A 27,350-nucleotide genomic window follows, 5' to 3' on the forward strand; every position below is an offset into this window, starting at 1 on the left:
AAAAAGACTTCTCTTTTTATGATTCTTCGACATATGATTAGGAAGAATGAAATGGCAAGCTCTTATTCCAAGTTTATTGACAATTATATATGTTTTCTTCTTTTCAATAGTGGTTGTATCCTGAAAAAACGTTTTCCTGATGTTTATTATAGTGTAGAAACTCAAGAATATGATGTAATTTAGAGAGAATTTTAAATTAATCACTGAATTGCCATATAATAGCTAGCTGGACTGGATGGCATCAAGTCTTTTTTAGCTTTAATTCTCTTACCATGTTTCTACATGATTTGGTGTAGTAGTAGTAGTTTAGGAATATCTTTAAAATAAATTCATTCTACTTTCTTGATATCTTTGTGTAATAGATTAGCATTTAAAACAAATACTTTGAGCATTTCTAATTAACTGGAATCTGAAAAAAATTTAGTCCAACTTAATTTTCAATAATAGTCTCAGGTAAAAAAAATGTGTGCTGTTCTAATCTTTCTAGATTTTTCCTGTAGGGGAGAAAATATTTCTGGTGCTGCTGGCATGAAAGAAAAACACAATCTTTAAAATACTTATGTATTGTTTAAGTTATGCATTCTTTATAGTGCCTATCTACCCAGATCCTTGATTAATGCTTCCCTTTCTCTTGTTACCTTAATATTTGGTAATTATCAGGGGCTTTTAAATGATAGTGTCCCAAAAAGGTAGTTTTGGGTCTTTGGCATTTTTTATAGATATCGTAGGAGTGTGATTTTTGAAGTCTTTTTTTAATTGATGGCCTCAACATCATGTATGACTAAAAAATATAAAATGTATTGCCATGTAATAAGATTAAGGGTTAACAGTTGTATTGCCTGTGTTCTCCAGAGATATCCTTAATCTGTCAAGAAAAGACAAGGAAGATCTGATCAACAGGATAGATCCTTTGTGTAAAACTTACTTGGTTGGAAGGCATGGGCAAGAGTTCACACAAAATAGGTGTGGATAGGTGGTGATCTGCAACATTGGAGGAAACATCCACATCCATATAAACTGATTTATGTGTTTGTGTGTGTGTGTACATATACACACAGATACAGATCTCTCTATATCACATAAATTTGAGTAAATTGAATTAGAAAGCAAGACAACAGAAAAGTCAGTTTGGAAAAGATACTTTTGAAAACTTGCCAACATTGTATGAAATTAATTTTTAACTAGTGGTAAAGACTTATTTGGAAAAATAGCAATGAATATTTTACAGTTCTGTTTATGATTTTGTAGTATTAACTGAGAGATCCTTGGCTAATATTAGCAGTAAGATGATTTCTTTCTTCTGTCTTCCTTCTTTCTCCTCCCATCTATCTTTTATACTTATAGGGCTTTCTTTATACCAGAAGAAATGTTGATTTGTTCATTGAAAGCTTGGCATGTGTATATTGTAACGACCATGGCAGTTTTCTTCCTTGGCCACAGCTTCTTGTGTGTGTGTGTTTACTTTGGGGTAAGGATCATGCATCATAGTAGGAAATATTTAACCTAGTAAAATTATATATTGAAGTACTTTACAATCTTATAGCTTGTTTATGTGTTTATACATTTTGGTTGATGAATAATAATAAAATATGTTAACATTGGTATTTTTAGTTTTCAATGAAGGGGAATTAAGGCCTGAGTCTTGCATTTTTTTTTTTAAGTGAAAGATCTGGTAGAAATTAGTAATACAGAACTTACTCTACTGTAGAATTTGTTTAATCTCTAATAGTATATTTGAAAGAGAATTTTGAAATTTTGAAAAAAAAAACTGTACACTCTAGCCCTTAAAATGAACAGTTAAAAATAATTCTAAAAATACCACTTTTAATAGTGTGCTGTATTTGGAGAACACTAATTTCTGAGGAGTTAAATAGAGGGAGGGAGGTTTAGTGGACAGAGGACTCTAAAGTTGGGACTTGAGTTGAAATCTCTTTTTTTTTTCTCACTAGCTTTGTTAGATCAGAGATTCAAAATTGACAGACTCAAATTATTTAAACTCTAAACTTCAATTTCCTCTTTTCTAAAATGTGGAGTGCCATCTTGGAGTTGTGGAATCTTGTGAGAGGAAGCATGTTTATAGTTCATTAGGTCTTTCCTTTGATACATTTTGAATTCACAAGCCTTAAACTCTCTATGTTCCCCCCCTAAGACTAAGTTGCACAATTGCTGACCAGCATTGGTAAAGGGAATTTGCTCATTGCATCAATGAAATCATGGGATTGGACCAAAGGGAGAAAAAAGGATAATATTGATCATCTAGTTGTGAAGGAAAAGATTTTATAAATATAAAGGCTTATACAACATGTAGCCTACTATTTGAAGCACTTCTGTTAAAATTGGCAAATACACTTTTTTATCAGGGAAAACAAAGGAAGGAAGATGGTGAACCACTTTTTTCCCCCCATTTGAATAAAAATGAAAATCCAGGTTTTGATCTATTGGATTTTATTTAAATCACAATATGCCTTATGCACTAAGTTAAGGAATAAAATGACAGAATCCCAGTGGACTAGGACAAAACAAGTTAATTTATATAATTAAACATTTCCTAGAGAGAGGAGAATTTGAGTATCTCTTTTTTTAGGCTCCAATCTTAGACTTAAAGATAACATATTGAATGACTTTTGACTGATAATAAAAAAATCAGTTGGGAAATTCTGTGGTATCTAGTTAAAATTATTCATGCTCTTGCTTTTGATGGTGGTGTTTAGTTAAAATTATTCATGCTCTTGCTTTTGATGGTGGTGTTTTGAGTGAAATATTGTAGAGCTTTGCAAATGTAGTAAAGGAATGCATTTTGTACTTTTAATCCCTTAAAAATTAATCTCTAAAATTTTACATAGAAGAAATTAGAAATTTGAACTCTGAATAAGGAATAAGCACATTGCTCTAATTTCTTCTACTTTTTAATAGCAAAAAAAGCTGCAATACCTTTCATTCTACTACCACTTAACCTATATGTCCTAAATATATCTTTAAAATGTATGGTATTCTTGCTTTTTCTTTTTTAATTTTTCTACCTTAGATAAAATAATTTGTTTTACATTATTACATATTTGTTGTATGGAATGTTTTGTCAATTTCTTAAAACTATACTGTATTTATAATTTCTCTTGCTCTTTTTTCCCCATTTGAATTAGTTTATTTAGTCAATTTAGAACATTATTCCTTGGTTACAATAATCACATTATTTCCCTCCCTCCCCTCCACCCATCCTTTCCATAGCCAACGCACAATTTCATTGGGTATTACTTGTGTGTCCTTGATCAGAACTTATTTCCATGTTGTTGATGTTTGCACTAGGATGTTCATTTAGAGTCTACAATCCCCAACCATATCCCTTCGACCCATGTATTCAAGCAGTTGTTTTTCTTCGGTGCTTTTACTCCCACAGCATTTCCCCTGAATGTGGATAGTGGTTTTTCTCGTAGATTCCTCCAAATTGTTCAGGATCACTGCATTGCCACTAATGGAGAAGTTCATTACATTCGATTGTACCACAGTGTATCAGTCTCTGTGTACAATGTTCTCCTGGTTCTGCTCCTCTCACTCTGCATCAATTCCTGGAGGTCATGCCAGTTCACATGGAATTCCTCCAGTTCATTATTCCTTTGAGCACAATAGTATTCCATCACCAACATATACCACAATTTGTTCAGCCATTCCCTAATTGAAGGGCATCCCCTCATTTTCCAATTTTTTGCCATCTTGCTGTTTTTACCCTTAAAATTCTTCTTACCTATCATTCCCCTGAAGTTTCTCTCTCCAGTGTTATTAATGATTTCTTGGTTGCCAAATTTAATGACTTTTTTCTCAATCTTCATTCTCCTTAACTTCTCTGTAGTATTCACACTCAATAGTATCAGTGTCTCCTTGACACTTTCCTTTCTAGGTTTTCAGAATATCATTCTTTCTAGCTTCTAGAGAACTCCCTATCTGACTTCTCCCTCTCCTTTGCTGAGTCTTTTAGATGACATCCTCTACCTGCAGGTGTCCCTCAGGGTTCTGTCCTGGGCCGCTTTCTCTCTCTATACTACTATACTACTACTGATCAGCTCACATAGATTTAATTGCCATGTTGATGATTTTCCAGTTTTCCTAACCTGCCCCAAACTCTCTGCTGTCTCCCAATGTCAAATTTCCAACTACTTTTCACACATCTCCAACTGAATGTCTAATAGACATCTTATAAAATAAATTTTTTTTTTAAACCCTTACCTTCCATCTTGGAATCAATACTATGTATTGGTTCCAAGGCAGAAGAGTGGTAAGGGCTAGGCAATGGGGGTTAAGTGACTTGCCCAGGGTCACAGGGCTGGGAGGTGTCTGAGGTAAGATTTGAACCTAGGACCTCCCATCTCTAGGCCTGGCTCTCAATCCACTGAGCTACCCAGCTGCCCCCTAAAATAAAATTTTAATAGAATTTATTTCTAGGTATCTTGGCCCCTCCTTTCTCCTCCCTGCATCATAGAAGGCATAATCTGGTAAAATAGATATGTATATATAGTTTATGTCTTGTGTTTCCAGTTTTCAGTTTATTCTCTGGAGTTGAACACTCACAAGTTATTCACATTTTAAATCTGTAGCTGTATATAATCTCTTGGTTCTACTTGTTTTATTCTTTATTATTTCATATAGTTCTTTCCAAGTTATTTAAAAATTAATCTGCTCTAATTGAGACACGTGTGCATATGGTATGTGATGGTGGTTGAATACTATTGTGCTGTAAGAAATCATGAACAGGATGATTTCAGAAAGAGCTGGAAAGACCTCCATGAAGTGATGCATGGTAAAATAAGCAGAACCAGAACACTGCATAATAAAAGGAATTTAAAATATAGCACTGCTAGACTGCCTTCCTTTATTATTCTTTTGCTATCCTTTTTTTGTTATTCAAAATGAATTTTGTTGTTATTTTTTCTAGCCCAATAAGATAACTTTTTGGTAATTTGATTGGGATGACATTAAGTAGATTGGATTGTACTTTTATTTATATTGGCTCTGCCTATCCATGAACAATTTTTCTCCAATTATTTAGATCTGACTTTATGGGAAAAGTGTTTTATAATTGTTTTTGTAGTTCCTAGGCTTATTTTGGCAAGGTATACCCCCAGATATTTTATTCTAGCTTTGGTTATTTTAAATAGAATATCTCTTTTTATTTCTTCTTGCAGGACTTGGTTAGTAATACATAAAAATCCTGATGATTTATTTGTGTTTATTCTAATATCCTACTCCTTTACTGAAATTATTAATAGTTTCAACTAACTTCTAGTAGATATCTTAAACTGAATATATCCAAAATGGAATTCATTATCTTTCCCCCTAAATACTACCTACCTACTAACTTTCCTATTATTACAGGGGCAACATCATCCTCCCAGGCCCACAGGCTCACAACCTATAGGTGTCATGCTGCTGGATTCTCACTCTCTCTTATTTCTCATATTCAAAATGTTGCTAAAGCATATTGATTTCATCTTTGCAGCATCTTTCCAATATAATTCTTCCCTCCTTTGACACTGCCACCACTCTTGAGCAGAATTTTATAGACAAGCAAAATAAGAAATTTTTAGATTTTTGTTATATGCTTTATTTCAATTGAATGAATGCTTTATTTTGTATTTAGCTTTTTCAGCTTTACAATAACATCAAATCATTTTTCATATAGTAGGGACAATGACATGTAAAAGTAAATTTGCTAAACACATGACTTTAAAAAATTTTTTTTAATGATTCAGGTTGACTCCCTCCTTTTTCCCCTCTCTCCAAGTTGACAAATAATTCAATCTGTGTAATACATATGTTATCAGGCAAAACATATTTCCATATTATTCATTTTTGTAAGTGAATAATGCTGTAAAACCAAAACCCCAAATCATATACCTAAATAAACAAGTAATAAATTGTATGTTTTTATCTGCATTTATACTCCCAACAGTTCTTTCTCTAGAGGTGGATAGTATTCTTTTTCAGAAGAAGTTCCTCAAAATTATCCTTGGACCATTAATACTAAAACAGCATATTTTATTTATTTATTTTTAAGCTCTGTTTATTTTAACATAACCAAGAACTTGTAGTGTCCTACCTTTAACACCACTTAGTCGTTAACAGAAAGAAACTTTTACTAGAAAAGGAAGTTCATACCCTAAAAGACCACAAGCACTGCCCGCCTCTGAGCAGTGGTAGGCAAATTGAGAGACTGTGATTGATTCCTGAGATGTAAGGAGGAGAGCTGATTGGTGGAGAAAACTGTATAAGCTGGAGCCTCTGGGACCCTGGCATAAAACAGCATATTTTAAATGAGATGTAGTGAGAGCTGGTGCTGGAGTCAGAAAGACCTGTATTCAAGGCCCCCCTCATCTCTGACACTGGCAGTGGGACCCTGGGAAAGTCATTGAACCTTCTGGGCTCTAGGCATTTCTCTGACACTTAAATTGCAGAGAAGGTGCTGATATTGGTAAGTGGGAATTTTCTAATTTCCGGTTCCATATATTAATGAAATCCCAGGTGCAGTACTTATACCTCAGGTTTTGAATGCTTGAGAAAAGGTAGAATTCTTAATCATCAGAAGCACTTTAAAGAAAATGTTTTGCCTCCAGGTCTTAAATGTGAATTATGATCCTAGCATATTTTGGCAGTGGGGTCATCCAACGGGCAGCTGCAGAGCAATGTTACACATTCAGTGAAGAACCAGCTAGTTTTGAGTCACAGACAGCTGGTTTTCTGAAAGACTTCTCTTTTATTACAACTATAATCTTTAGTTGTGTTTTTCTCTTAAGATTTTTTTTTGACTAAAGATGTTGACAGTCTTGTGTCGTAAGAAATAAACATGGCACCTACTATCGTTAACTATTTAGGATGTGCTTGGGTGCCTGCTAAACTGGAATTCTCTCCCTACTTGTTTCAGCATCATAGTTTCCCTAGCTTTTTTGAAGTCTCAGATAAAATCCCAGCTATAAAAATGTTATTCTGACTCCTCCTTAATGTTGGTGCCTTCTGTGATCATCTTAAATTTATTTTGTCTGCATCTTGTTTGTCCATAGTTGTTTGCATGTTATCTCCCTCCCCCTTTCCCCTTATTAGACAGGGAACTCCTTGAGGGCAGAGGTTGTTTTTGCTTTCTTAAAAAAAATTCTTATGTTTATCATAGTGCCTGTCCCATAGTAGATGCCCAAAATTATGTGTTCACTTGACTAAGTTACTTATTTTGAACAATTTGGTAGTATAGAGTTGTGATTGGAAAGATCATACCCATCAGCTCTGGAGTCAGTTGACATGTGCTTAATCTTTGTTGGAGTGCATACTTACTATAATCTCAGGCAACCCCTTAATTTTCTCATCTGTAAAATAAGTGTTTTTAATGCTTATAGTAACTTTATGAGGTAGGAAAAGACATTAAAGTACTATAGAAATAAGAGTAGTTTTATGGGGGATCAATAGGCAAAAGTATACATTGGGTGACGCATACAAAAGTTGTATGAATAAAAATTTGCTCCCAAGTGTAAGTAAATATAATATTTCAATTGTATTCTTAAACTTCTGTGTATCTCCAGGTGGAAGATAACATAAAAAGTTCTGGATTCTTGTGGTTATTGAGGCCATGGTACATTTTGCTAATTTGGTCTAATTGTTCTCTTTTGATGTGTTGTTGTGTCTCAAGTCTTATGTCTTTTTTTCTAATAACATACTTGTGAAATCATGTGAATTGTTCATTAACAAATTACATTGCTGTTTCAAAATATTTAAGATTTACTTTCATCCATCAATTAAAAATCTCTAGATTAAAGTAAAACACCAGAGAAGTCATTTAGGTGACTTGCCTACAATTGCTTAATTAGCTTTTATGAATAAAAATGAAGACAATGCTTGAATTTCAGTTATGCTATTTAAGTTTTTGTTTCTTAAAATTTTTATTAAAATACTAGTTTTAAATATTGTCATAAATTCTTGGGATAGTTTTCCTCTTTCTCTTCACCTTCCCCCCCCCCCCCCCCATATTACCACAAACTCCAGTTATTTTATTTTAAAGTTCACATTACATTTATGGATGCAGTTTTAAGAAATTTCAGATTTTAGTCATAGCTTCTTATATTTACTGTTTTATTTTTTCTTTATTGTTTATAACTTTACCCTGATGAGACTTTTTAATCATTGAAGTACATATTCTCTTCACCTGGAATAAATGAAGCCCTAAAACCCACAAATTGTCATTAAAGCAATAATATTTACCATATTAAGTAAACACTAATCTGCTTAATCTATAGAGTGGGTCATGGGTGGGGATATAACAAAAAAGGAGGAGATTGAGAGTTCATTCAGGCCAGGGAATGTGGCACATAATGACAAACAAAAGATCAGAGGTGCATATGTGTTAGTGTTAATAGCATGAAAAGTAGGAATTTTTTGTTGATGTTGAAGTAGCAGGTTTTTTAAAAAAGTATTTTTTAGTCCTAAGGGCAAAGCAGAGGTTAGAATTGGGGTCCCGGGAAAGACTGGATAGAGTGTTGAGTAAAAGCAGATAAGCATGATTTTGATGGCCAGAGATCTCTTTGGGGTAGAAAGAGACTTAGAGATAGAACTTGTGGCTGTTCCCTCGATTTGGTTGAATGGCTAGGTGCCTGCTACACAATTTTAAAGCTACCACGATAGAAATGTAGATTGTGTTTTGTTGGAACTCCTCACTGTTGTAGTAATATAACTCATGTTAATCTATGTCTTGTTTTGCTATTTACAAGGTGCTTTCTTCTTAACCTTATAGGGAGTATAAGTTGTTATTCTACACAAAAATAAATTGACTCAGAGGTGAAGGGACTTTTGCCCCCTTTGGCCCAGGGTTAGATGTCACCTGCCTTTCAATCAAGGATTTTTTTCCACTATACTGGATTCAGAGTTAAAGGCATAAAGGCTAAGATAATGTTCCTCACTTGGAATATCCTGCAAATAATTGCCTTGTTGAAACATTGCTCTACTTGATTCCATATTTATTTGCTTTCCCCCATCTCCCATCTCTTTTCTCAGAACATTCATAGAACCTTCCTTTTATGCTTATTGATGCTGTTGGGGGTTTATGTCTTTCTCTCACTTGCCACCAATGATTGGGATAGGAATTGTTTCATTTTGTCTTTGAATTCCCCAGGACTTTGTAAAGATTAAAAATGAGGGGAGATGGGGAGACTGAGGCAGGTAGAAATTAGTTTCTCTCTGCAAGGAGTATTATATTTTTTAGAGGTTTATTAAAGTTAAGGATTAAAAGAAAATACAGGATAAGAAAAAACACGTGTCTAGGCCAGAGGCCTAGACCTCACCTACATTATGGAAAGAGCCCTGTCTGCTCCAAAATGGAAGTCCAAAAAGAGCCAAGAGAGCCTCAAAAGCCTTTGAATCAGCTTAAATACCTTCTCGATCTCGGCCCAGGTGAGATTACAAGGCATTCTGGGGAAGTGGAGCAAAGGCTCATGGGGATTGTAGTCCTGTATTTGAGTCTATTTTTTACAACTTATTATTAGCACAGCACCTGGTATAAACAACAGGCACTTTGATAAATGGTAGTTGATTATTCATCAATTATGTTTCACTGATATGCATTTTTTATTAAGTAGTTTTTGATGATTACGGCATTCTATAATATAATTTGAACTCTGGAAGTGTTCTCATTCAATCCTCTTTTTATTTTTGTCCACATTCCTTTGAGATTCTAGTTTCTTCAGCTGAATTTTGTTATTTTGTCTATGTAAAATCACTCCTTCATATTTTGGTACAGCACAAATTCCATAATTTAGATGAGATGGTATCACTAGACGCAGTATAGGGTAGAAGAAATCTCTGGAACTTGAAGTAGGGAGACCTGGGTTTGGATTCCAAGTCTGTGGCTTTATCAGCTATTCGACTTTGGGAGAGATACTTTGCTATTTCTCTAGCTTCATTTTCCGTATTTGTAAAACGAAGGGGTTGTATTTGATGACATCTAAGGTCACTTCTAACTCAAAATCTATGAAACTATGATCACTGTTATATAGTCCAAACAGGAGCAGCAATTATACCTCCAATTGTTTGTCATTAGTTCTTTAAAGAGTGTTTTATAATTGTATTTATATCTTGTGAGTTTTTGTAGATTGACTTCCAGATGTTTTATTCATTTTGTAGTCATTTTGAATGTGATTTCCCTTTCTGTTATTTCCTTTTGTATTTTCCTATTGCTATAGGAATGTTTTGTTTTGTATATTGCTGTTTTACTGAAGCTATCAGTTGTTTCAGTTAATTTTTTTGCCAATTCTCCAGAAATTTCTAAACATTCTAGTATCTGTAAATAGTTTTAGTAGTAAATAGTAAATAGTCCTTTGCAATTTTTAATGTATTTTTTCTTTGCTTACAGTTATTGCTAGGATTTCTAGAAAAGTCAGATAATATTGGGGAGAAGGGAAAGTCTTGATTTCATATTTATTAAGAAATTTAAAGTATTTTCTCATTGAACATCATGATGCTAGCTTTTGCTTTTAGATGTATTTTTTTTTTATCATATTAAAAATGGCCAGACTTCCAGGTAAACATGGTGGCAGTCTAGACGCAAGACTCTTCCTCTCCTCAGCATCCACTGATCTAGACTATCTCAAAAGACCAAAAAACCCAAACTCATAAGAACGAAGGGGCCCTACGGTAGGGCGCATCATTGAAGGTACATGGGATTTGGGCATTTCCACACCATAAGAGGGTGAAAAAGATCCCATCAAAACTGCGAACTGATCTGCCCTCCCCCACCCTACCTACCGGATCCAGAGTCAGAGCCAGCGCGCACCAAAATCAGTGAGCGAGGGGCACCTCTAGAGTGAGTAAGGGGCACCTCTAGGTTCTTGGGAGCTGACTAAAACCACCAAAGACTTACCCCTGAGAGCAGCTACACCTGAAACCCCAGCAGGTTGAAGAGTGCAGACCGTGGGCGCTCGCAGGAAAATAACACAGAGAAGGACAGCAAACAGCAGAAGCTGTGGAGATTTGAGAGCTTGCCTCAGGCAAAATCCTTGCTCCTTAACTCCATACACAGAGAGCCTGCTCATCTCACTCAGATTTCTGACTAAAAAGGGAAGGAAAAACCTTCACAGTGATGGCAAATTGTGCCCAGGAGCAACAACCTCCCTCCAAGAAAAACAGGAAGAAGGGGTTGACCCTGGAAAATTTTTATGGAGGATAAACTCAGACTACAGAGGAAATACAGGAGGAAATTCAAATAAACCCCAAACCTCTCCCCTCCCCCCAATTGGGAATTGTCCACAAGCTCTTGAAGAATTTAAATTGGAGCTTATCAAAAAGATGGAAGCCTTCTGGCAAGAAAAGTGGGAAATAATTCAAAGAGAGAATAACAGTTTAGAGGACAAGGATGCCCAATTGGAGAAACAGCTGGAAGCCATGAAAAGCAGGATACATCAAACTGAAAAGTAAAACCAGTCCTTAAAGACCAGAATCAGGCAACTGGAAGCCAATGCTCTTGCAAAATAACAATAATTAATAAAGAAAAGTCAAAAAGACTGACAAAATAGAAGAAAACATAAAATATCTCACTGAGAAGATGACAGATCAGGAAAACAGCAAGGAGAGACAATTTGAGAATCATTGGTCTACCTGAAAATCGAGAAATATACAGAAATCTTGACATCATACTACAAGAAATCATCCAAGAAAATTGCCCTGATGTTCTTGAACAAGGAAGTAAAATAGACATTGAAAGAGTTCATAAGAACACCCTCCACACTAAATCCTCAAAACTCAAAACTCAAAACTCCCAGGAATGTAATTACCAAATTCAAGAACTTTCAAACTCAGCATACATATACAAGAAGCCAAAAAGAGACAATTCAGGTACCACGGAGCACCAGTCAGGATCACACAAGACCTAGCAGCTTCCACACTAAAGGACTGCAAAACTTGGAACATGATATTCAGAAAGGCAAGAGAATTGAGTCTTCAACCATGAACCATCTATCCATCAAAACTGACCATATACTTCCAGGGGAAAGTATGAGCATTCAACAAAATAGAAGATTTCCAAGTATTTGTAAAGAAAAGGCCAGAACTAAGTGGAAAGTTTGATATCCAAAAACAAAGAACAAGAGAAACATAAAAAGGTAAATAAGAGAGGGTAATGGGAAAAATGTTTTTTTATTCAAACTTTCTTTAAGGGCTACATTTAGATCAGATTATATATATTAATATACGGGGAAAATGTTATTTGTAACTCAAAAATTATATTCACTATTATAGTAATTAGAAGAATCATTCACAGGAAGAGATTGGAGCAATGAGTGCTATAAGATGATAAACAAAAAAAGAAAAGGGAATCGAAGATGGAACCAAGAGATACTTGACAGGATAATCTTTATCACACAAAGATACGCATGGGAAGGGGAAGGGAAGAATACTCTTATAAGAAGGGAGAGGAAGCGAGTGCTAATAGGTAATACTTAAACCTTCCTCTCAGTGAAATCAAGTCTGAGAGGGAAGAACATCTAGATCCATTGGGGTTTTGGATTCTATCTTATCCTACAGGGAAAGTGAGAAGGGAAAACTAAGGGGGATAGGGAGGAGGGAGTACAAAAAGGAAGGGAAAGAGAAGGGGGAGGGAACTTAAAAGACCTAAAAAACAAGAAGGGATCAAAAAGGGAAGGGATTAGGGGGATTGATTAGAAGTAAACCACTGGTTTAAAAGGATATAGCAAAAGAATAAAGGACAGAACTAGGAGAGGATATCAAAATACTGGGGAATACACAAGTGACAATCATAACTGTGAATGTGAATGGGATGAACTCACCCATAAAATGTAGACGAATAGGAGAGTGGATTAAAATCCAAAATCCTACCATATGTTGCCTACAAGAAACACACCTCAGGTGGGTAGATACTCACAAGTTCAGTATTAAAGGTTGGAGTAAGACCTATTGGGCCTCAACTGACAGAAAGAAGGCAGGAGTTGCAGTCATGATATCTGACAAAGCCAAAATAAAAACAAACCTGATTGAAAGGGATAGGGAAGGTAAATACATCCTGATAAAAGGGAGTATAGACAATGAGGAAATATCAGTAATCAACATGTATGCACCAAACGCTATAGCATCCAAATTTCGAAAGGAGAAAGTGCAATTGAAGGAGGAAATAGATAGTAAAACTATACTAGTGGTTGACCTGAACCTACCACTTTCAAATTTAGATGAATCAAATCAATAAATAAGAAAGAGCTAAAAGTTGTGAATGAAATCTTAGAAAAATTAGAGTTAAATAGATATATGGGGAAAAATAAATAGGGACAAAAAGGAATACAACTTTTCAGTAGCGCATGGTACATTCACAAAGATTGACCATGTACTAGGTCATAAAAACATGGTAAACAAATGCAGAAAAGCAGAAACAATAAATGCAATCTTTTAAGATCACAAGGCAATAAAAATAACGATCAGTAAGGATACATGGAGAGCCAAATCAAGAATTAATTGGAAATTAAATAATATGATTCTCCAGAATTGGTTAATTAGAGAACAAATCCTAGAAACAATAATTTCATTGAAGAAAATGACAATGATGAGACATCCTTTCAAAATCTTTGGGATGCAGCCAAAGCAGTACTCAGGGGAAAATTTATATACTTGAGTTCATATATTAACAAATTAGGGAGGACAGAGGTCAATGAATTGGACATGGAAATCATAAAACTTGAAAGCAAACAAATTAAAAATCCCCAGAAGTAAACCAAATTCGAGATCCTAAAAATTAAGGGAGACATTAATAAAATCGAAAGTGAAGAACTAATAAATAAGACTAGAAGCAAGTCTTTTGAAGAAACAAACAAAATAGACAAAGTACTGGTCAATCTAATTAAAAAATGTAAAGAAGAAAACCAAATTAACAGTATCATAGATGAAAACAGAGACCTCACCTCCAATGAAGAGGAAATTAAGGCAATCATTAAAAACTATTTTGCCCAATTATATGGCAATAAACATGCCAATCTAGGTGATATGGATGAATATTTACAAAAATATAAATTGCCTAGATTAACCGAAGAAGAAATAGAATTTTTAAATAATCCCATACCAGAAAAAGAAATTGAGCAAGCTATCAAAGAATTCCCCAAGAAAAAATCCCCAGGGCCTGATAGATTCACAAGTGAATTCTATCAAACATTCAAAGAACTGCTAATCCTAATACTATACAAACTATTTGACATAATAAGCAAAGAGGGAGTTCTACCAAATTCCTTTTATGACACCAATATGGTACTGATTCCAAAGCCAGGCAGCTCAAAAATGGAGAAAGAAAACTATATACCAGTCTCCTTAATGAACATAGATGCAAAAATCTTAAATAGGATACTAGCAAAAAGACACCAGCAAGTGATCAGGCAGGAGGATTATTCACTATGATCAGGTGGGATTTATACCAGGAATGCAAGGATGGTTCAATATTAGGAAAACCATCCACATAACTGACTATATCAACAAGCAAACCAACAAAAAAATCACATGATTATCTCAATGGATGCAGAAAAAGCCTTTGATAAAATACAACATTCATTCCTATTGAAAACATTAGAAAATATTGGAATAGACGGGTCTTTCCTAAAAATAATAAACAGTATTTATCTAAAACCATCAGCCAACATCATTTGCAATGGGGATAAACTAGATGCATTCCCAATAAGATCAGGAGTGAAACAAGGATGCCTGTTATCACTGCTATTATTTAACATTGTACTAGAAACACTAGCAGTAGCAATTAGAGAAGAAAAAAGCAGCAAGAATTAGAAAGAGAAATTCCATTTAAAATCACCCTAGACAATATAAAATACTTAGGAACCTATTTCCTGAGACAAACACAGGAACTATATGAACACAACTACAAAACGATTTCCACACAATTAAAACTAGATCTAAATAATTGGAAAAACATTAACTGCTCATGGGTAGGATGAGCAAACGTAATAAAAATGACCATCCTACCCAAACTTATTTACTTATTTAGTGCCATACCAATCGAACTACCAAATTTTTTTACTGAATTAGAAAAAACCATAACAAAGTTCATTTGGAAGAACAAAAGATCAAGAATATCCAGGGAAGTAATTTAAAAAAATGTGAAGGAAGGTGGCCTTGCAGTCCCAGATCTCAAACTATACTATAAAGCATTGGTCATTAAGACAATATGGTACTGGCTAAGAGACAGAAAGGAAGATCAGTGGAATAGACTTGGGGTAAGTGACCTCAGCAAGACAGTCTATGACTATGACTATGACTAGCCCAACGATCCCAGCTTTTGGATCAAAATCCACGCTTTGATAAAAACTGCTGGGAAAATTGGAAGACAGTGTAGGAAAGATTAGGTTTGGATCAACATCTCACACCCTACACCAAGATAAACTCAGAATGGGTGAATGCCTCGAACATAAAGAATGAAGCTATAAGTAAATTATGTAAACACACAATAGTATACATGTCAGACCTATGGGAAAGGAAAGATTTTAAAACCAAGCAAGACTTAGAAAAAAATCACAAAATGTAAAATAAATAATTTTGATTACATCAAATTAAAAAGGTTTTGTACAAACAAAAGCAATGTAACCAAAATTAGAAGGGAAGTAACAAATTGGGAAACAATCTTCATAACAAAAACCTCTGACAAAGGTTTAATTACTCAAATTTACAGAGAATTAAATCAATTGTACAAAAATCAAGCCATTCTCCAATTGATAAATGGACAAGGGACATGAACAGGCAGTTTTCAGGCAAAGAAATAAAAAGTATTAATAATAACACATGAAAGAGTGTTCTAAATCTCTTACAATCAGAGAGATGCAAATCAAAACAACTCTGATGTATCACCTCATACCTAGCAGATTGGCTGATATGACAACGGAAGTAATGAATGCTGGAGGGGATGTGGCAAAGTTGGGACATTAATTCATTGCTGGTGGAGTTGTAAATTATTCCAACCATTCTGGAGGGCAATTTGGAACTATGCCCAAAGGGCACTAAAAGACTGTCTGCCCTTTGAGCCAGCCATAGCACTTCTGGCTTTGTACCCCAAAGATAATAAGGAAAAAGACATGTACAAGAATATTCATAGCTGAGCTCTTTGTGGTGGCAAAAAATTGGAAAATGAGGGGATCCCCTTCAATTGGGAAATGGCTGAACAAATTGTGGTATCTGTTGGTGATGGAATACTATTGTGCTTAAAGGAATAATAAAGTGGAGGAATTCCATGTGAACTGGCATGACCTCCAGGAAGTGATGCAGAGCAAAAGGAGCAGAACCAGGACATTGTGTACAGAGATTGATACACTGTGGAACAATTGAATAAGTAATGGGTGCAGTGATCATGAACAACCCGGAGGGATATATGAGAAAGAACACTATTCACATTCAGAGGAAAAACTGTGGGAGTAAAAACACTGAAGAAAAGCAACTGCTTGATTACATGGGTCGAGGGGGATATGATTGGGGATATAGATCCTAAATGAACATCCTAGTGCAAACATCAACAGCATGGAAATAGGTTCTTATCAAGGACACATTAATACCCAGTGGAATTGCAGGTCGGCTATGGGAAGGGGGGAGAGGGGAGGGAGGAATAGAATGTTTTTTGTAACCAAGGAATAATGTTTGAAATTGACCAACTTAAATAAAATGGCCATGATATGCTTTTGCTTTGTAGTATTTTCAGAATAAGTGAATGATATACTTTGTTAGTTTTTTTTGCAACAGTTGTTAAAATTACATGGCTTATTTTATCAATTATGTAGTTGTTTTCTTCATAACTCTGGCCATTTTGTGCTGGGCTGCTGTCTCCAAACTAGGTAGCCAAATGCAGCAACACCTGGGACTAGCTAAACTACGTGGTTCTGTTCTTCAGGACCATGAATCCTTATTTTCCTTTTTCCCTCCTCTTCCTCTGCCACTTTTTGTCTTGTTGGCTTACACATACCTTCTATCCTGTCATCTACCTCTCTTACTTTTTCTCTGACAGCTGCAATCAAAGGAACTCTACAGTTGTCTCTGGAAGGGCTCTGCCTATGATGGCAAACCTTTAGGGCACATTTGAAATCTTTTTTTTTTTTTGAGAAATTCTGAGAGATTAGGGCAGAGCTGTTACCATCCCCCCCTCCATGCACCTGAGGACATTCCTCACTTCCCTGCCCTTCTCCCCAACAACCTCAGTGGGAGTGCTTCCTCCCTTCCCTGTCTAGGGTAAGGTGCTTGGTGGGGGTGCTCTTACATGCTGTGTGAGGGTGTGGTACAGAAGGCAGCCTGTTGAGTCTGTGGTGAAGGGGATTCCCTTGGTGGGATTGTAGAGGAACTAGATTTGAGAGAAGCATTGTTTACAGTGTGGCCTGTAGCTGGAGGGGAGGGGAGCACAGGGGTTACTCTCCTCACCCTCTCTATACACATCCACTGCCCTGCAGCCTAATGGGAAAGCTTCCTCCTTGCCCTGTCTGGGGCAAGGAGGGAGTGCCTGGCATTCCATTTCTAAAAGGTTTACCATTACTGGGCTAGACCATTTGACTATCTTATTGTTTTACTCACTATATTTGTGACTTCCCATACCATTACTCCTTGCAACTTTTCTCCTATTCATGTTGTCTCCTCATTAGAATGAGCTCCTGCCTTAATGATGCAGAGTGAAGTAGGAAGAGCTTGGAGAACAGTTTATACCAAAATAACATTATACTGAAAAATAGCTTTGAAAGAATTTAGAACATAGATCGCTGCAATGATAAACAAAAAGAATCAAGAGCAAACATGACATTCACCTGATAGATATGAACTTAAAGTGCAAATGAAATACGAATTTTCAGACTTTGCTAATGTAGGAAGTAAATTTGCTGTTTAGTCCTTTTTTCAGTAGTCCTACCTCTTCATGACCCCTTTTGGGGTTTTCTTAGCAAAGATACTGAAATGGTTTGCTGTTTCCTTTTCCAGCTCATTTTATAGATAAGGAAACTAACACAAACAGGGCTGACTTGCCTAAGATCATCCAGCCAGTTAGTGTCTGAGGCCTGATTTGAAAACTTGAATATATGTGTTACCTCACTATAGGACTAACGTTTTATCTATTGCACCATCTAACTGCCTATTTTGCAGCATTATGAAGTTATATTGTAAGTAAATTTAGGGATTTTGGACTGAATATATTATACTAGTGGTCACCAGGGATTAATTCAAATCCCAATAAAAATACTCATCAGTTTGGGAATTTTATGGTGATTTAATTTTAATATAGAGGGAAGGAATTAAGAAGAAGAGAGAGAGAGAGAAAGGGGTATAAGGTTTCTCCAGCCTAGCCTAAGCCAAGGGAAGTTCAAAGAACACAGCCATGAGGCCTCCTCAGAAAATTAGGGGCTTCCTAAGAGAAGGATAGTGTTTTGGAAGGTAAAGGAAAAAGGAATCAGACTAAACTCACATAGCACGTTCACGCCAAGACCCAAGACGCCAAACGCCTCCCAGCACTCCCCACGTTGAGGACAGAGACCAACTTCTCCACCAGTGAGAGATAGAGTGAGAGCCACATCTCCTTGAGAGAGCCAGAGCCACGCCCTGCAAAAGAGCCAGAGCCATGTCTCCACAAAAAGAGCCCAGAGAGAGAAAGAGACACGAAATATATAGACTCTTTTTTACATCACTTCCTGCGTCTCACATGTACCTATGGTAGCTTAAGCTTAACTTAGGAAAGCCCAGGGGGTCTGTCAGTTGTTTCTTATTTGTCACTTGTTGGTCATAGGCCATCCTCTTCAACACTTAATCCTTAAGTAGGGTGTAGACATTCCTGTTTGTTAGGATTTTAAAAACTAATCAGTGCGTAGAAAATCTAAAATTCATAACATGCTGAGAGATTTATTTTCTCCACTTTAAAAAGAAATTGCTTATTTGGGGAGGGAAGAGTAACAAGGACAGATTAAGAAAAAATAACTTGTTAATTGAAAAATAAATATAGTAAGATGAGAGAGAATTTTAAATTTGTGTATTTCCAGTGCTTAGCATAGAGCTTGGCAAATAGTAAGCACTTAAGTGCTTTTTATTGGTTTATAATTTCTTGATCCAACTTTATCTCAGGCATAACTATATTTTAGTCATAGTGAATAATTTTTTTATATTTTACTATAATTTTTAAAACTAGATTTTTATTTTAAAAATTTATGTTTAATCATTAGTGATGGTAGTTTCTGTTTCTTTGCTTTATCTCTTTTTATTAATACTTATATTTGTCTTCTGAAAAGGGTTTGGGTGGAATATTTTCTTAAGTTTTGAAACTAATTTGTGTAGCATATGTATTAGTTCTCATCCTTTGCCAAATCCTAACCCTGTAAAACTCCCACCATTTTCCTCTGTTCCTGCTACAAAATACCACTTCAGAAAGTCACACAATGATGAGTAGGTCTACTACAAATCTGTCGTATGAGCTCAAGCAGGTCCTCATTCTGCTGCATTCCAGTCCTTTTACTCTTTCCTAAACCATTACCATCCCTATAGCTCCTTTTGTAGACTTGTTACCTTTCAAATCACATCATCCTTCCTCTTGTATTAAGCAGAAGACCTCAACTCACATTTTACTGAAGAAAATGATAGCATCTACCACGAGTTCTTCCTTCCTAATTTCTTATTTTAAATCACCTCAAAATCCTCTCCCAGACTCTCTTCCTTTGTTTCATATTTGAAGAATGAGATGTCTTTACTTGCTAGTAGCATTCTTTCCTTGTGGTGGATAGTCCAGCAGTAGCAGCAAGGAAGGGTAGCATGGTAGAAAGATGATTGGGGTTTAAAATGTGGTGATGGGGTGAAGCTGAATTTGACTAGATATAATGGTCTTTCACATATCAATGTGGTCCCTGGGTGGAAGTTCCAGCACCCTATGCATGATTGTACCCCCCCTCCCCCCCCCCCCCCCCCCCCCCCGCCAGCATTCTGTCCTGAACCTCTTCTTTTCTCAGTCTATACTTGTTTGGTGATCTCAATTCCCTAAGACAATTTCATCATTATATAGCTAATACTCAAATTTACATATTATATAAACTCTACATATCCTTCTCTCTTCTGATATCTAGTTCTCCATCTCCAGGACATTTCTACCTAGATTTTCCATAGGCATCTCAAATTCATCTTTTCTAAACTAATTTTCCTCCTAAACCCACTCATTGTCTCCGATTCTTATATTCCCTGACAGCAGCTAACTCAACAGTTGTCTCTCCTTTCTCAACTTTATCCAGTTTGCTTTTTAATGCCCTTATTTCTTTCCTTAATTCTTTTACTAATTCTGTATTATCCTCTTTTTTTGTCATGATGGCCCGTGTAAACATACTTTGCAATACATCTTAATTCATCCAGGTTCATCTCCATCCAGTTAGGACAATGAAGTTTGAAATAGTTTTTTTATTACAGTGCATCAGTTCTTCACAATCAGTCTGCACAGGTGTCAAATGCCACTTTCTCTTGAAATGCCTAGGTCTATGTATCTTTCCCCAAGCTCTATTAATCTATCCATGAACTTTGATGAATTTTCTCCTATGTCGTGCCTCAATTTTTAAAACTTGTTACAGGTGCCTGGCCTGTCTGAGCATGCCCTCATAGCCTTATAACTATTTCACTAGGCTTTACCAATCTCCTGTAATCTTTTTCATGGATCATAACCCATTCTGGGTTTGTCTGTGGCCAATCTGCTGTAGCCCAGTCTTCATTAGTTATTCTAATTACTTTTTCTTTTTCTCTCTTAATCAAAAGCTCATCCATTAGAAATTCAAAGTCAATCCATGTTGGGTTATAGTGCTTGCATATCTTTTCTATCTTTTTTATAACAGCTATTGGTTCCTCCTTAAAGGAAAGAGCACTGTGTTTGAACCCTTCCATGTCATCTAGAATGAGTAGCTTATGCTGCTTAATATTTAGCAATTCATGCTGTGGGGTAAATATTGGTACTTCACAAAGAGGGAAAAAAGTAATGTTCTTCTTTTTTGGTTCAGTTGTTATGGTAGGTTTGTTAGAATCAGGTTTGAGAAATTTAGTTATAATCTCATTTTGTTTTGGGATTGTTTCAGTTAATTGTGCAATGAACTCTTCCAGATATGTTAGCTTGACTTCTGTTTGGTTGTTATCTATTTCTCTTTTCTTTTTAGCTAACATTTTACCAACTATTAAGTATAGTTGGTACCCCAGTACGAATTCCATTAATATGACAATTGCCACTAACAGTATTAATTTGAAAATGACCCACACTGAAATTTAATATCCCAGTGAAGGGTTTAGGCAAAGGAAGGTGCTGAAGGTAGGATGGAATACCTTCTTGAATCAGTTGAGCCATAGTCTCCACTACCATGGTCTCTGGTTTGCTTTTTGTTCTATTACTGAATACTGTACAGAAGATTGTAGGTATTACAAATCCTTTTGGCTTGCCAAGCTGTTATAACTAAACTAAAGCTGGTATGGACTAAGCTGTTAAAACTATTATAGTATAAAACTATATATATGTTAAATTATTTACTAGCAGGTGATGGAGGGCTGGATAAATTTAATCCAACTATAATTTATTATAGTTGAGGTAGGAAGAGGAGATAAGAAGTAGGAATAGGATAGGAAACTAGGAGAGTATATCTTAATATTACATTATGTCTAAAGTTCAGCCCTATGCTAATATATATAAATAGAACCCCCAAAATCTAACTCCTCATGGAGTGTGTTCTTGTCCACCAAGGTAGACCTGCACTGAACTTCTCTCGCTGTCTAAATGTGAAATTCTTACTACCTCATATTAGACAATAAACCTTAATTTATAATGAATCCTAAAATAATCTATAAAATCATCCCAGAGAAACTGAATCAGCTTCTCTCTTTTCTAAGCCAGTGAAGACAAGGCCTCTAACAGTTTCTTCTGGTCTCAGCTCCTCTCCAACTGTGTCTTAGTTGACAAAAAACAGCTCTCTAGCTCCACCTCAGGTTCTGAGGTGAAAAGCTTTCAGTAAACATACGCTTCTCAGTTTAGTATGTATCTCAACTCTCAAGTAAACTGTATCTAAAGTCACTAAAATCTTCTTTTTCTCTCAGAGAATGACCCAGCCACTTGCTCCAGAGGAAGTCAGAGAGACAGACTCCCAGAATTCTCCAACTGCCTCTTTTTTATTCTAGTCCTCTTAAGAGCAAATTCTGTGGGTTCTCCCTCTTAAAGGGGATAGCATAAAAGTCACAAATTCTTTCTCTGACCTATATTTCTGCTCCTAACTAAACAGAGCAAACTAAATCAAATTCTTATAACAACACTTTCCTATATTTGTTGAGGATATTGCCATTTTCCTAGTCAATCCAATTCATAACTTTGGAATCATTCTCATTTCTTCACTCTTACTCTTTAACTCCCTCTTATATCTGTTGAATTTAGCATCTCTTAAAATTGTACCCTTCTGTTTTATCATAAGGCTTAGGGCCTATCCTCCACTATTACAGTCGCCTCTTAATTGGTTTGACGCTTATGTTTTTTATCCATAATCCACCCTTCACATCATTGGCCAAATTAATATCCCCAGTTCATAGGTCTGACTGTACTCAAGAATCTTCAGTCATTCTCTGTCTTTTGTAGGATAAAATGCAGTCTTCAATTTGGCATTTAAAACCTTTAAGATTTTAACCTATATCTTCTCAATGATTACACATTATTCCTCTTCCATGACCAGTCTTTGTTCTAATCACACGGTCTTCCATATTCTCATTGCCTTAAATGTGACCTTTGCTTTAATTCTTTTGTATTGCTGTCACTCATACTAGAGATGTACTCTTTTATCTCGGCTTCTTACCATTTCTAATTACTTATAAGACTCAGCTTTAGTCCCATAATCCTTAAAGAGACCTTTCCTGCTTTCAAATTTATCAGTGGCATCCTACCCACAACCATCATTTTGTATATATCCTGGATTTACTTATCTTTAAATATGTGGTTTTTCCTCCTTTTCTTCCCCCTTGATTGTAAACTCCTTAATGACATGAAAGGACTATATAAAATTTTGTTTTGTAGCTTCTCTACTTAGCTTAAGACCTAATTCGTTGTAGATACTTAATAATTGCTTATTGATTGATGGAACACCAGTTCCATATCCATTAGGCTATGTGCTGCTCGACTATACTATATATAGCATATACTACTTATGCCCACATTTTTTCTCCTTTATATTAGAATTAGATTATAAACTATTTTATTTTTGTGCTTCCTTCATTTCTTAGAATGGTACCTTTTTACACAGTAGGCTCCTAATATATATATATACTGAGTAAATAATAAACTTCCCCTTTCCTTTCTCATTAGGTTGAGTGAGAAAATTTTCTTTGGAATTTTATTTTATAAGACCAACTATTTCTAAATCCTACCTGATTTTAAACTATGTATTTTTTGCTCAATATATTAATCAGTATATATTTAAGTACCTTTTTTTGAAAGTACTAATGTCAAGTAAATGTCATTACCACCCTGCCATATTTATGGCTCCCTTTGAGTTTTGCTTAATGTTCTCGCCTGGAATACAGTGTGTTGGGATTCCAGTCTTCCATTAATACAGTGTTTATCAAAGTGTTATCTGAGGTCCTCTAGTGTTCCCTGAGACTCTTTCAAGAGGTCAAAATTTTTTTCATAATATTACTAAGATGTTATTTACCTATTAAAATATTCTTCCCTTTTTCTAACTACTTAGCTGTTTGGGGCTAGATTTTCTTTGAATACTTCAACCAAAATAGCTTGGCTGTAGAAGCAGATGAAAAGCCAGCCACTTTCAATTATTAAACATAAAGGACATTTGCAAGAACAGGTAAAACAATGCATCTCACTAAATTTTTATCATTTTAGAAAATATAGTTAGTTATAAAAACGTTATTTATAGTATATAATTTGGGAGGCAGCTGGATGCTCAGTGGATTGAGAGCCAGGCCTAGAGATGGGAGGTCCTGGGTTCATATCTGACCTCAGACACTGCCCAGCTTTTTTTAAACCTTTTTTTTTTAAACCTTTTCTTTTCATCTTAGAATCAGTACTGTGTATTTGTTTCAAAGCAGAAGAGTGGTAAAGGCTAGGTATTGGGAGTTAAGTGACTTGCCCAGGGTCACACAGCTAATTTTCAAAAGAAAAAACAACTTACAAATTTAAAAAGATGAATATAGAAAAATGTTACTGGATTAACATATTATTAGTCACTATGAATACCTAGATATTTTTTTATAGTTGTGTGATGTCCCTATAGAGCTCATGCTTCATGAATCATATTTTTCAGGACTTGGTGTTTTTGTTTGTTTGCTCAGTCATGTCCAACTCTTTTGTGACCTTATGGACCATAAGCTATCTGTGAGGTTTTCTTGGCCAGGATACTGGAGTGTTGCAATCAGAAGAAGTTAAGTGACTTGTCCACTAGGAAGTATCTGAGGTCAAATTTGAATTCAGATCTTCCTGACTCCAGACTCAGTTCTCTTAATTTGACACTGGGCCACAACTGCTTCTCAGGACCTGGTATACTGTGAGATTAGTACCCTATTTGGACAAAATCATGGATCCAACTTAGAACATCCAAATGATGTTTTTTAGGAAAAGTTATTACTGGTTATTTATTAAACTAGATTAGTGCCAGTTAGGACTAAAATTAAATTCCTTGGGATGCCCTTAGGTCAGTAGTGGTTGAAGGTGAACTGTGTGAAGGTTGAGATTGACTTAAAAGGGGAAAATCTTATGCATGATTATAAATTTCTAAAGATTTTTAAGTTTCATAGGATAGCATTGCCTTTGTATCTATGATGGCTCATTCTGACAATGATCCTGACCCACCTATTGAGTTAATCCTGAGTGTATTGTTGTACATGGAAACTGCAACTATACTTTCATTGAAAGATCAGGTGTCTAATTTCCTAGCTTTTTAACTGCTAGGCCCTAAATATGCAATCTATACTATTGGTTAAATTCAGCAACAAAAATTAATTATCTGTAAGGTCTATGCTGAGGGCTAGGAATTCAGATAATATAATAAATTAGACCTTACCCTTAAAGAGCTTAGTTCAAATTTTCATATACTTTTTTCCTTAATTAAATTATTTAAGATCTTTGGTGACCTACCTTCTACTAAATCCAGCGATCTTTTTTTAGTATTCATTCCTTTCCACCTCAAACTTGGTATATCCTAAGATAAATTAATCTTTTCTCTTGGATTATTCTATTTCTTTCAGCATTCTAGCCCAGAAACTGTAAAGTCACTTTTTAGTCTTCAGCTTCATTTAATTTAAATCTGTCATTTCAAAATTTCAATAGATCTCTGATCTCATCAGTGTGGTTCCTCTTTCCAGTGTTGTAGATTGCAACTCTTTTTTTTTTTCAATTTTCTTTTTAAACCCGTACCTTCCCGTCTTGGAGTCAATACTGTGTATTGGCTCCAAGGCAGAAGAGTGGTAACGGCTAGGCAATGGGGGTCAAGTGACTTGCCCAGGGTCACACAGCTGGGAAGTGTCTGAGGCCAGATTTGAACCTAGGACCTCCCGTCTCTAGGACAGGCTCTCAATCCACTGAGCTACCCAGCTGCCCCCAGATTGCAACTCTTCTGTGCCTTTTTTGGGTAATTCATATCTATGACTTTTTGTATTTTCTTCAAAAGGAATCCACGCTACATAGACCTTGGCTTGTGATGGGTGCAGTAGCTTGCAGACCGCCTATCTTATTACTTAGTCAGTCCACTTTTCTGACCTTTTCTCTTGAATAATCCATCATTTGGTTTTAGGTACATACAATACATTGCTTCTTTTTGCCTACTTATGAGGTAGAATTTTTATCCTTTTGAGATTGTAATAGTTAATGATTTTCAGTCATATAACATTATTGCTTTACCTTTTCATCCCCTTCCCTCTCTGGGTTGTCCACAGAATGCATACTGGTGATGGCTAGGTGGGGGAGTAAGACCTTGTAACATCATAGTTTCCTCCTCATCTAAGCTGCTTGATTGCTCACATAGCTCTGATGAGATAGATTGTACTAGCTCTATTCTTCTGGTCACTTGATCTTAAAAATATGCCATGCTATTGCCTCCCACATTCCTCCAGGCCTTACTATCTTCCCTACTTCTACACCAGCTTGATACCTCCTACTCCTTCCATTTTATTCTCACATACTGATTGATGTGGCCTAAGCATACCCCTGAACCTTACCATCCAACTTGTTACCATCATCTTAGTACTCACAAATCTTTCCAGGTACCCAAATATAGTCTCCCCCAATGGGAGTGTGAACAGCCTGAGAGCAGACACTCCCTGTGTCTTCCTACATTTACTAAGTTTCTTCTCTGTGATAGGCATTATGCTAAGTAAGACACTGTATATTAAGGGAGGTCAAAAGGAGCTTCCAGAAGAATAGTGGTGTCAGACTCCAATGGACACCAATCCCGACCTCCATAGATTGACTTAGAAAACCACAAATTAACATTATCCATGTTGTATTTTTATTTTTTGTTAAGCATTTCCTAATACATTTTAATCTGGTAAAAGGCTACACTCCAGAGTTTTGACACCTTTGTTGTAGAAGGTAGGAGTTAGTTGGCTCCTGAAGAGCCTGAAGAAGGTAGGAGTTAGCACTGCTTGGCATATAGTAAGTGCTTAATATTGATTTTTAAAAATCTTTCAGTATTAATGATTAATTTCAGTGCAATTCTTTTCATATTTTTATTATTACAATATATTACATATATTATTATATAATTATTAATCATTAATTAATTTCAGTGTAAAACTTTGAGACCATTTACCATCTAGTAGAGTCACTCAATAAAATGTTAATATTAAGTCTCTATACCAGGCACTGTGGTAGGTGCTGCAGATAAAAAAAAATCTAACAGCTGCAGCTCTCAAGGCTCTCACAAATATAAAATAAATACAAAATACATCTAAGATTGTTAGTGAATGGGAGAGTAACAATAGGAGGTGTCAGTAAAGGTTTTATATAGAGGGTACAATGTATGATTGGAGTGAGATTCATCATTAACAATAGTGGGTTTTAAAGCCATATTTCAAATAATCCTGATGATATAAAATATTTTTCTGATTTCGTCTCAGAAACGATTAGATAGTTGTTGCATTGTATTAGGGGTAGAAATGTCATCTCTGCCTTTTTATTGTTTGCTTTTAAAGCTCATATTATATTAGTATTATTTTATTTTATTTCTTTGTTTTTTTTCATTTTTTTAAAACCCTTACCTTCCATCTTAGAATCAGTACTGTGTATTGTGGTAACAGCTAGGCATTGGGGGGTCAAGTGACTTGCCCAGGGTCACACAGCTGGGAAGTGTCTGAGGCCAGATTTAAACCTAGGACCTCCCATC

At 35.6% G+C, this 27,350-nt stretch overlaps 1 protein-coding gene across 23 annotated transcripts in view; it reads left to right on the plus strand.

Moving 5' to 3' along the window:
- The window catches only part of MYO9A (myosin IXA), a 308,527-nt gene that overhangs the window by 2,389 nt on the left and 278,788 nt on the right, over positions 1 to 27,350 (plus strand). The gene's annotated exons all lie outside the window — the stretch shown is intronic.

Source organism: Monodelphis domestica, chromosome 1, assembly GCF_027887165.1.
Source record: "Monodelphis domestica isolate mMonDom1 chromosome 1, mMonDom1.pri, whole genome shotgun sequence".
NCBI classification, from domain to species: domain Eukaryota; kingdom Metazoa; phylum Chordata; class Mammalia; order Didelphimorphia; family Didelphidae; genus Monodelphis; species Monodelphis domestica.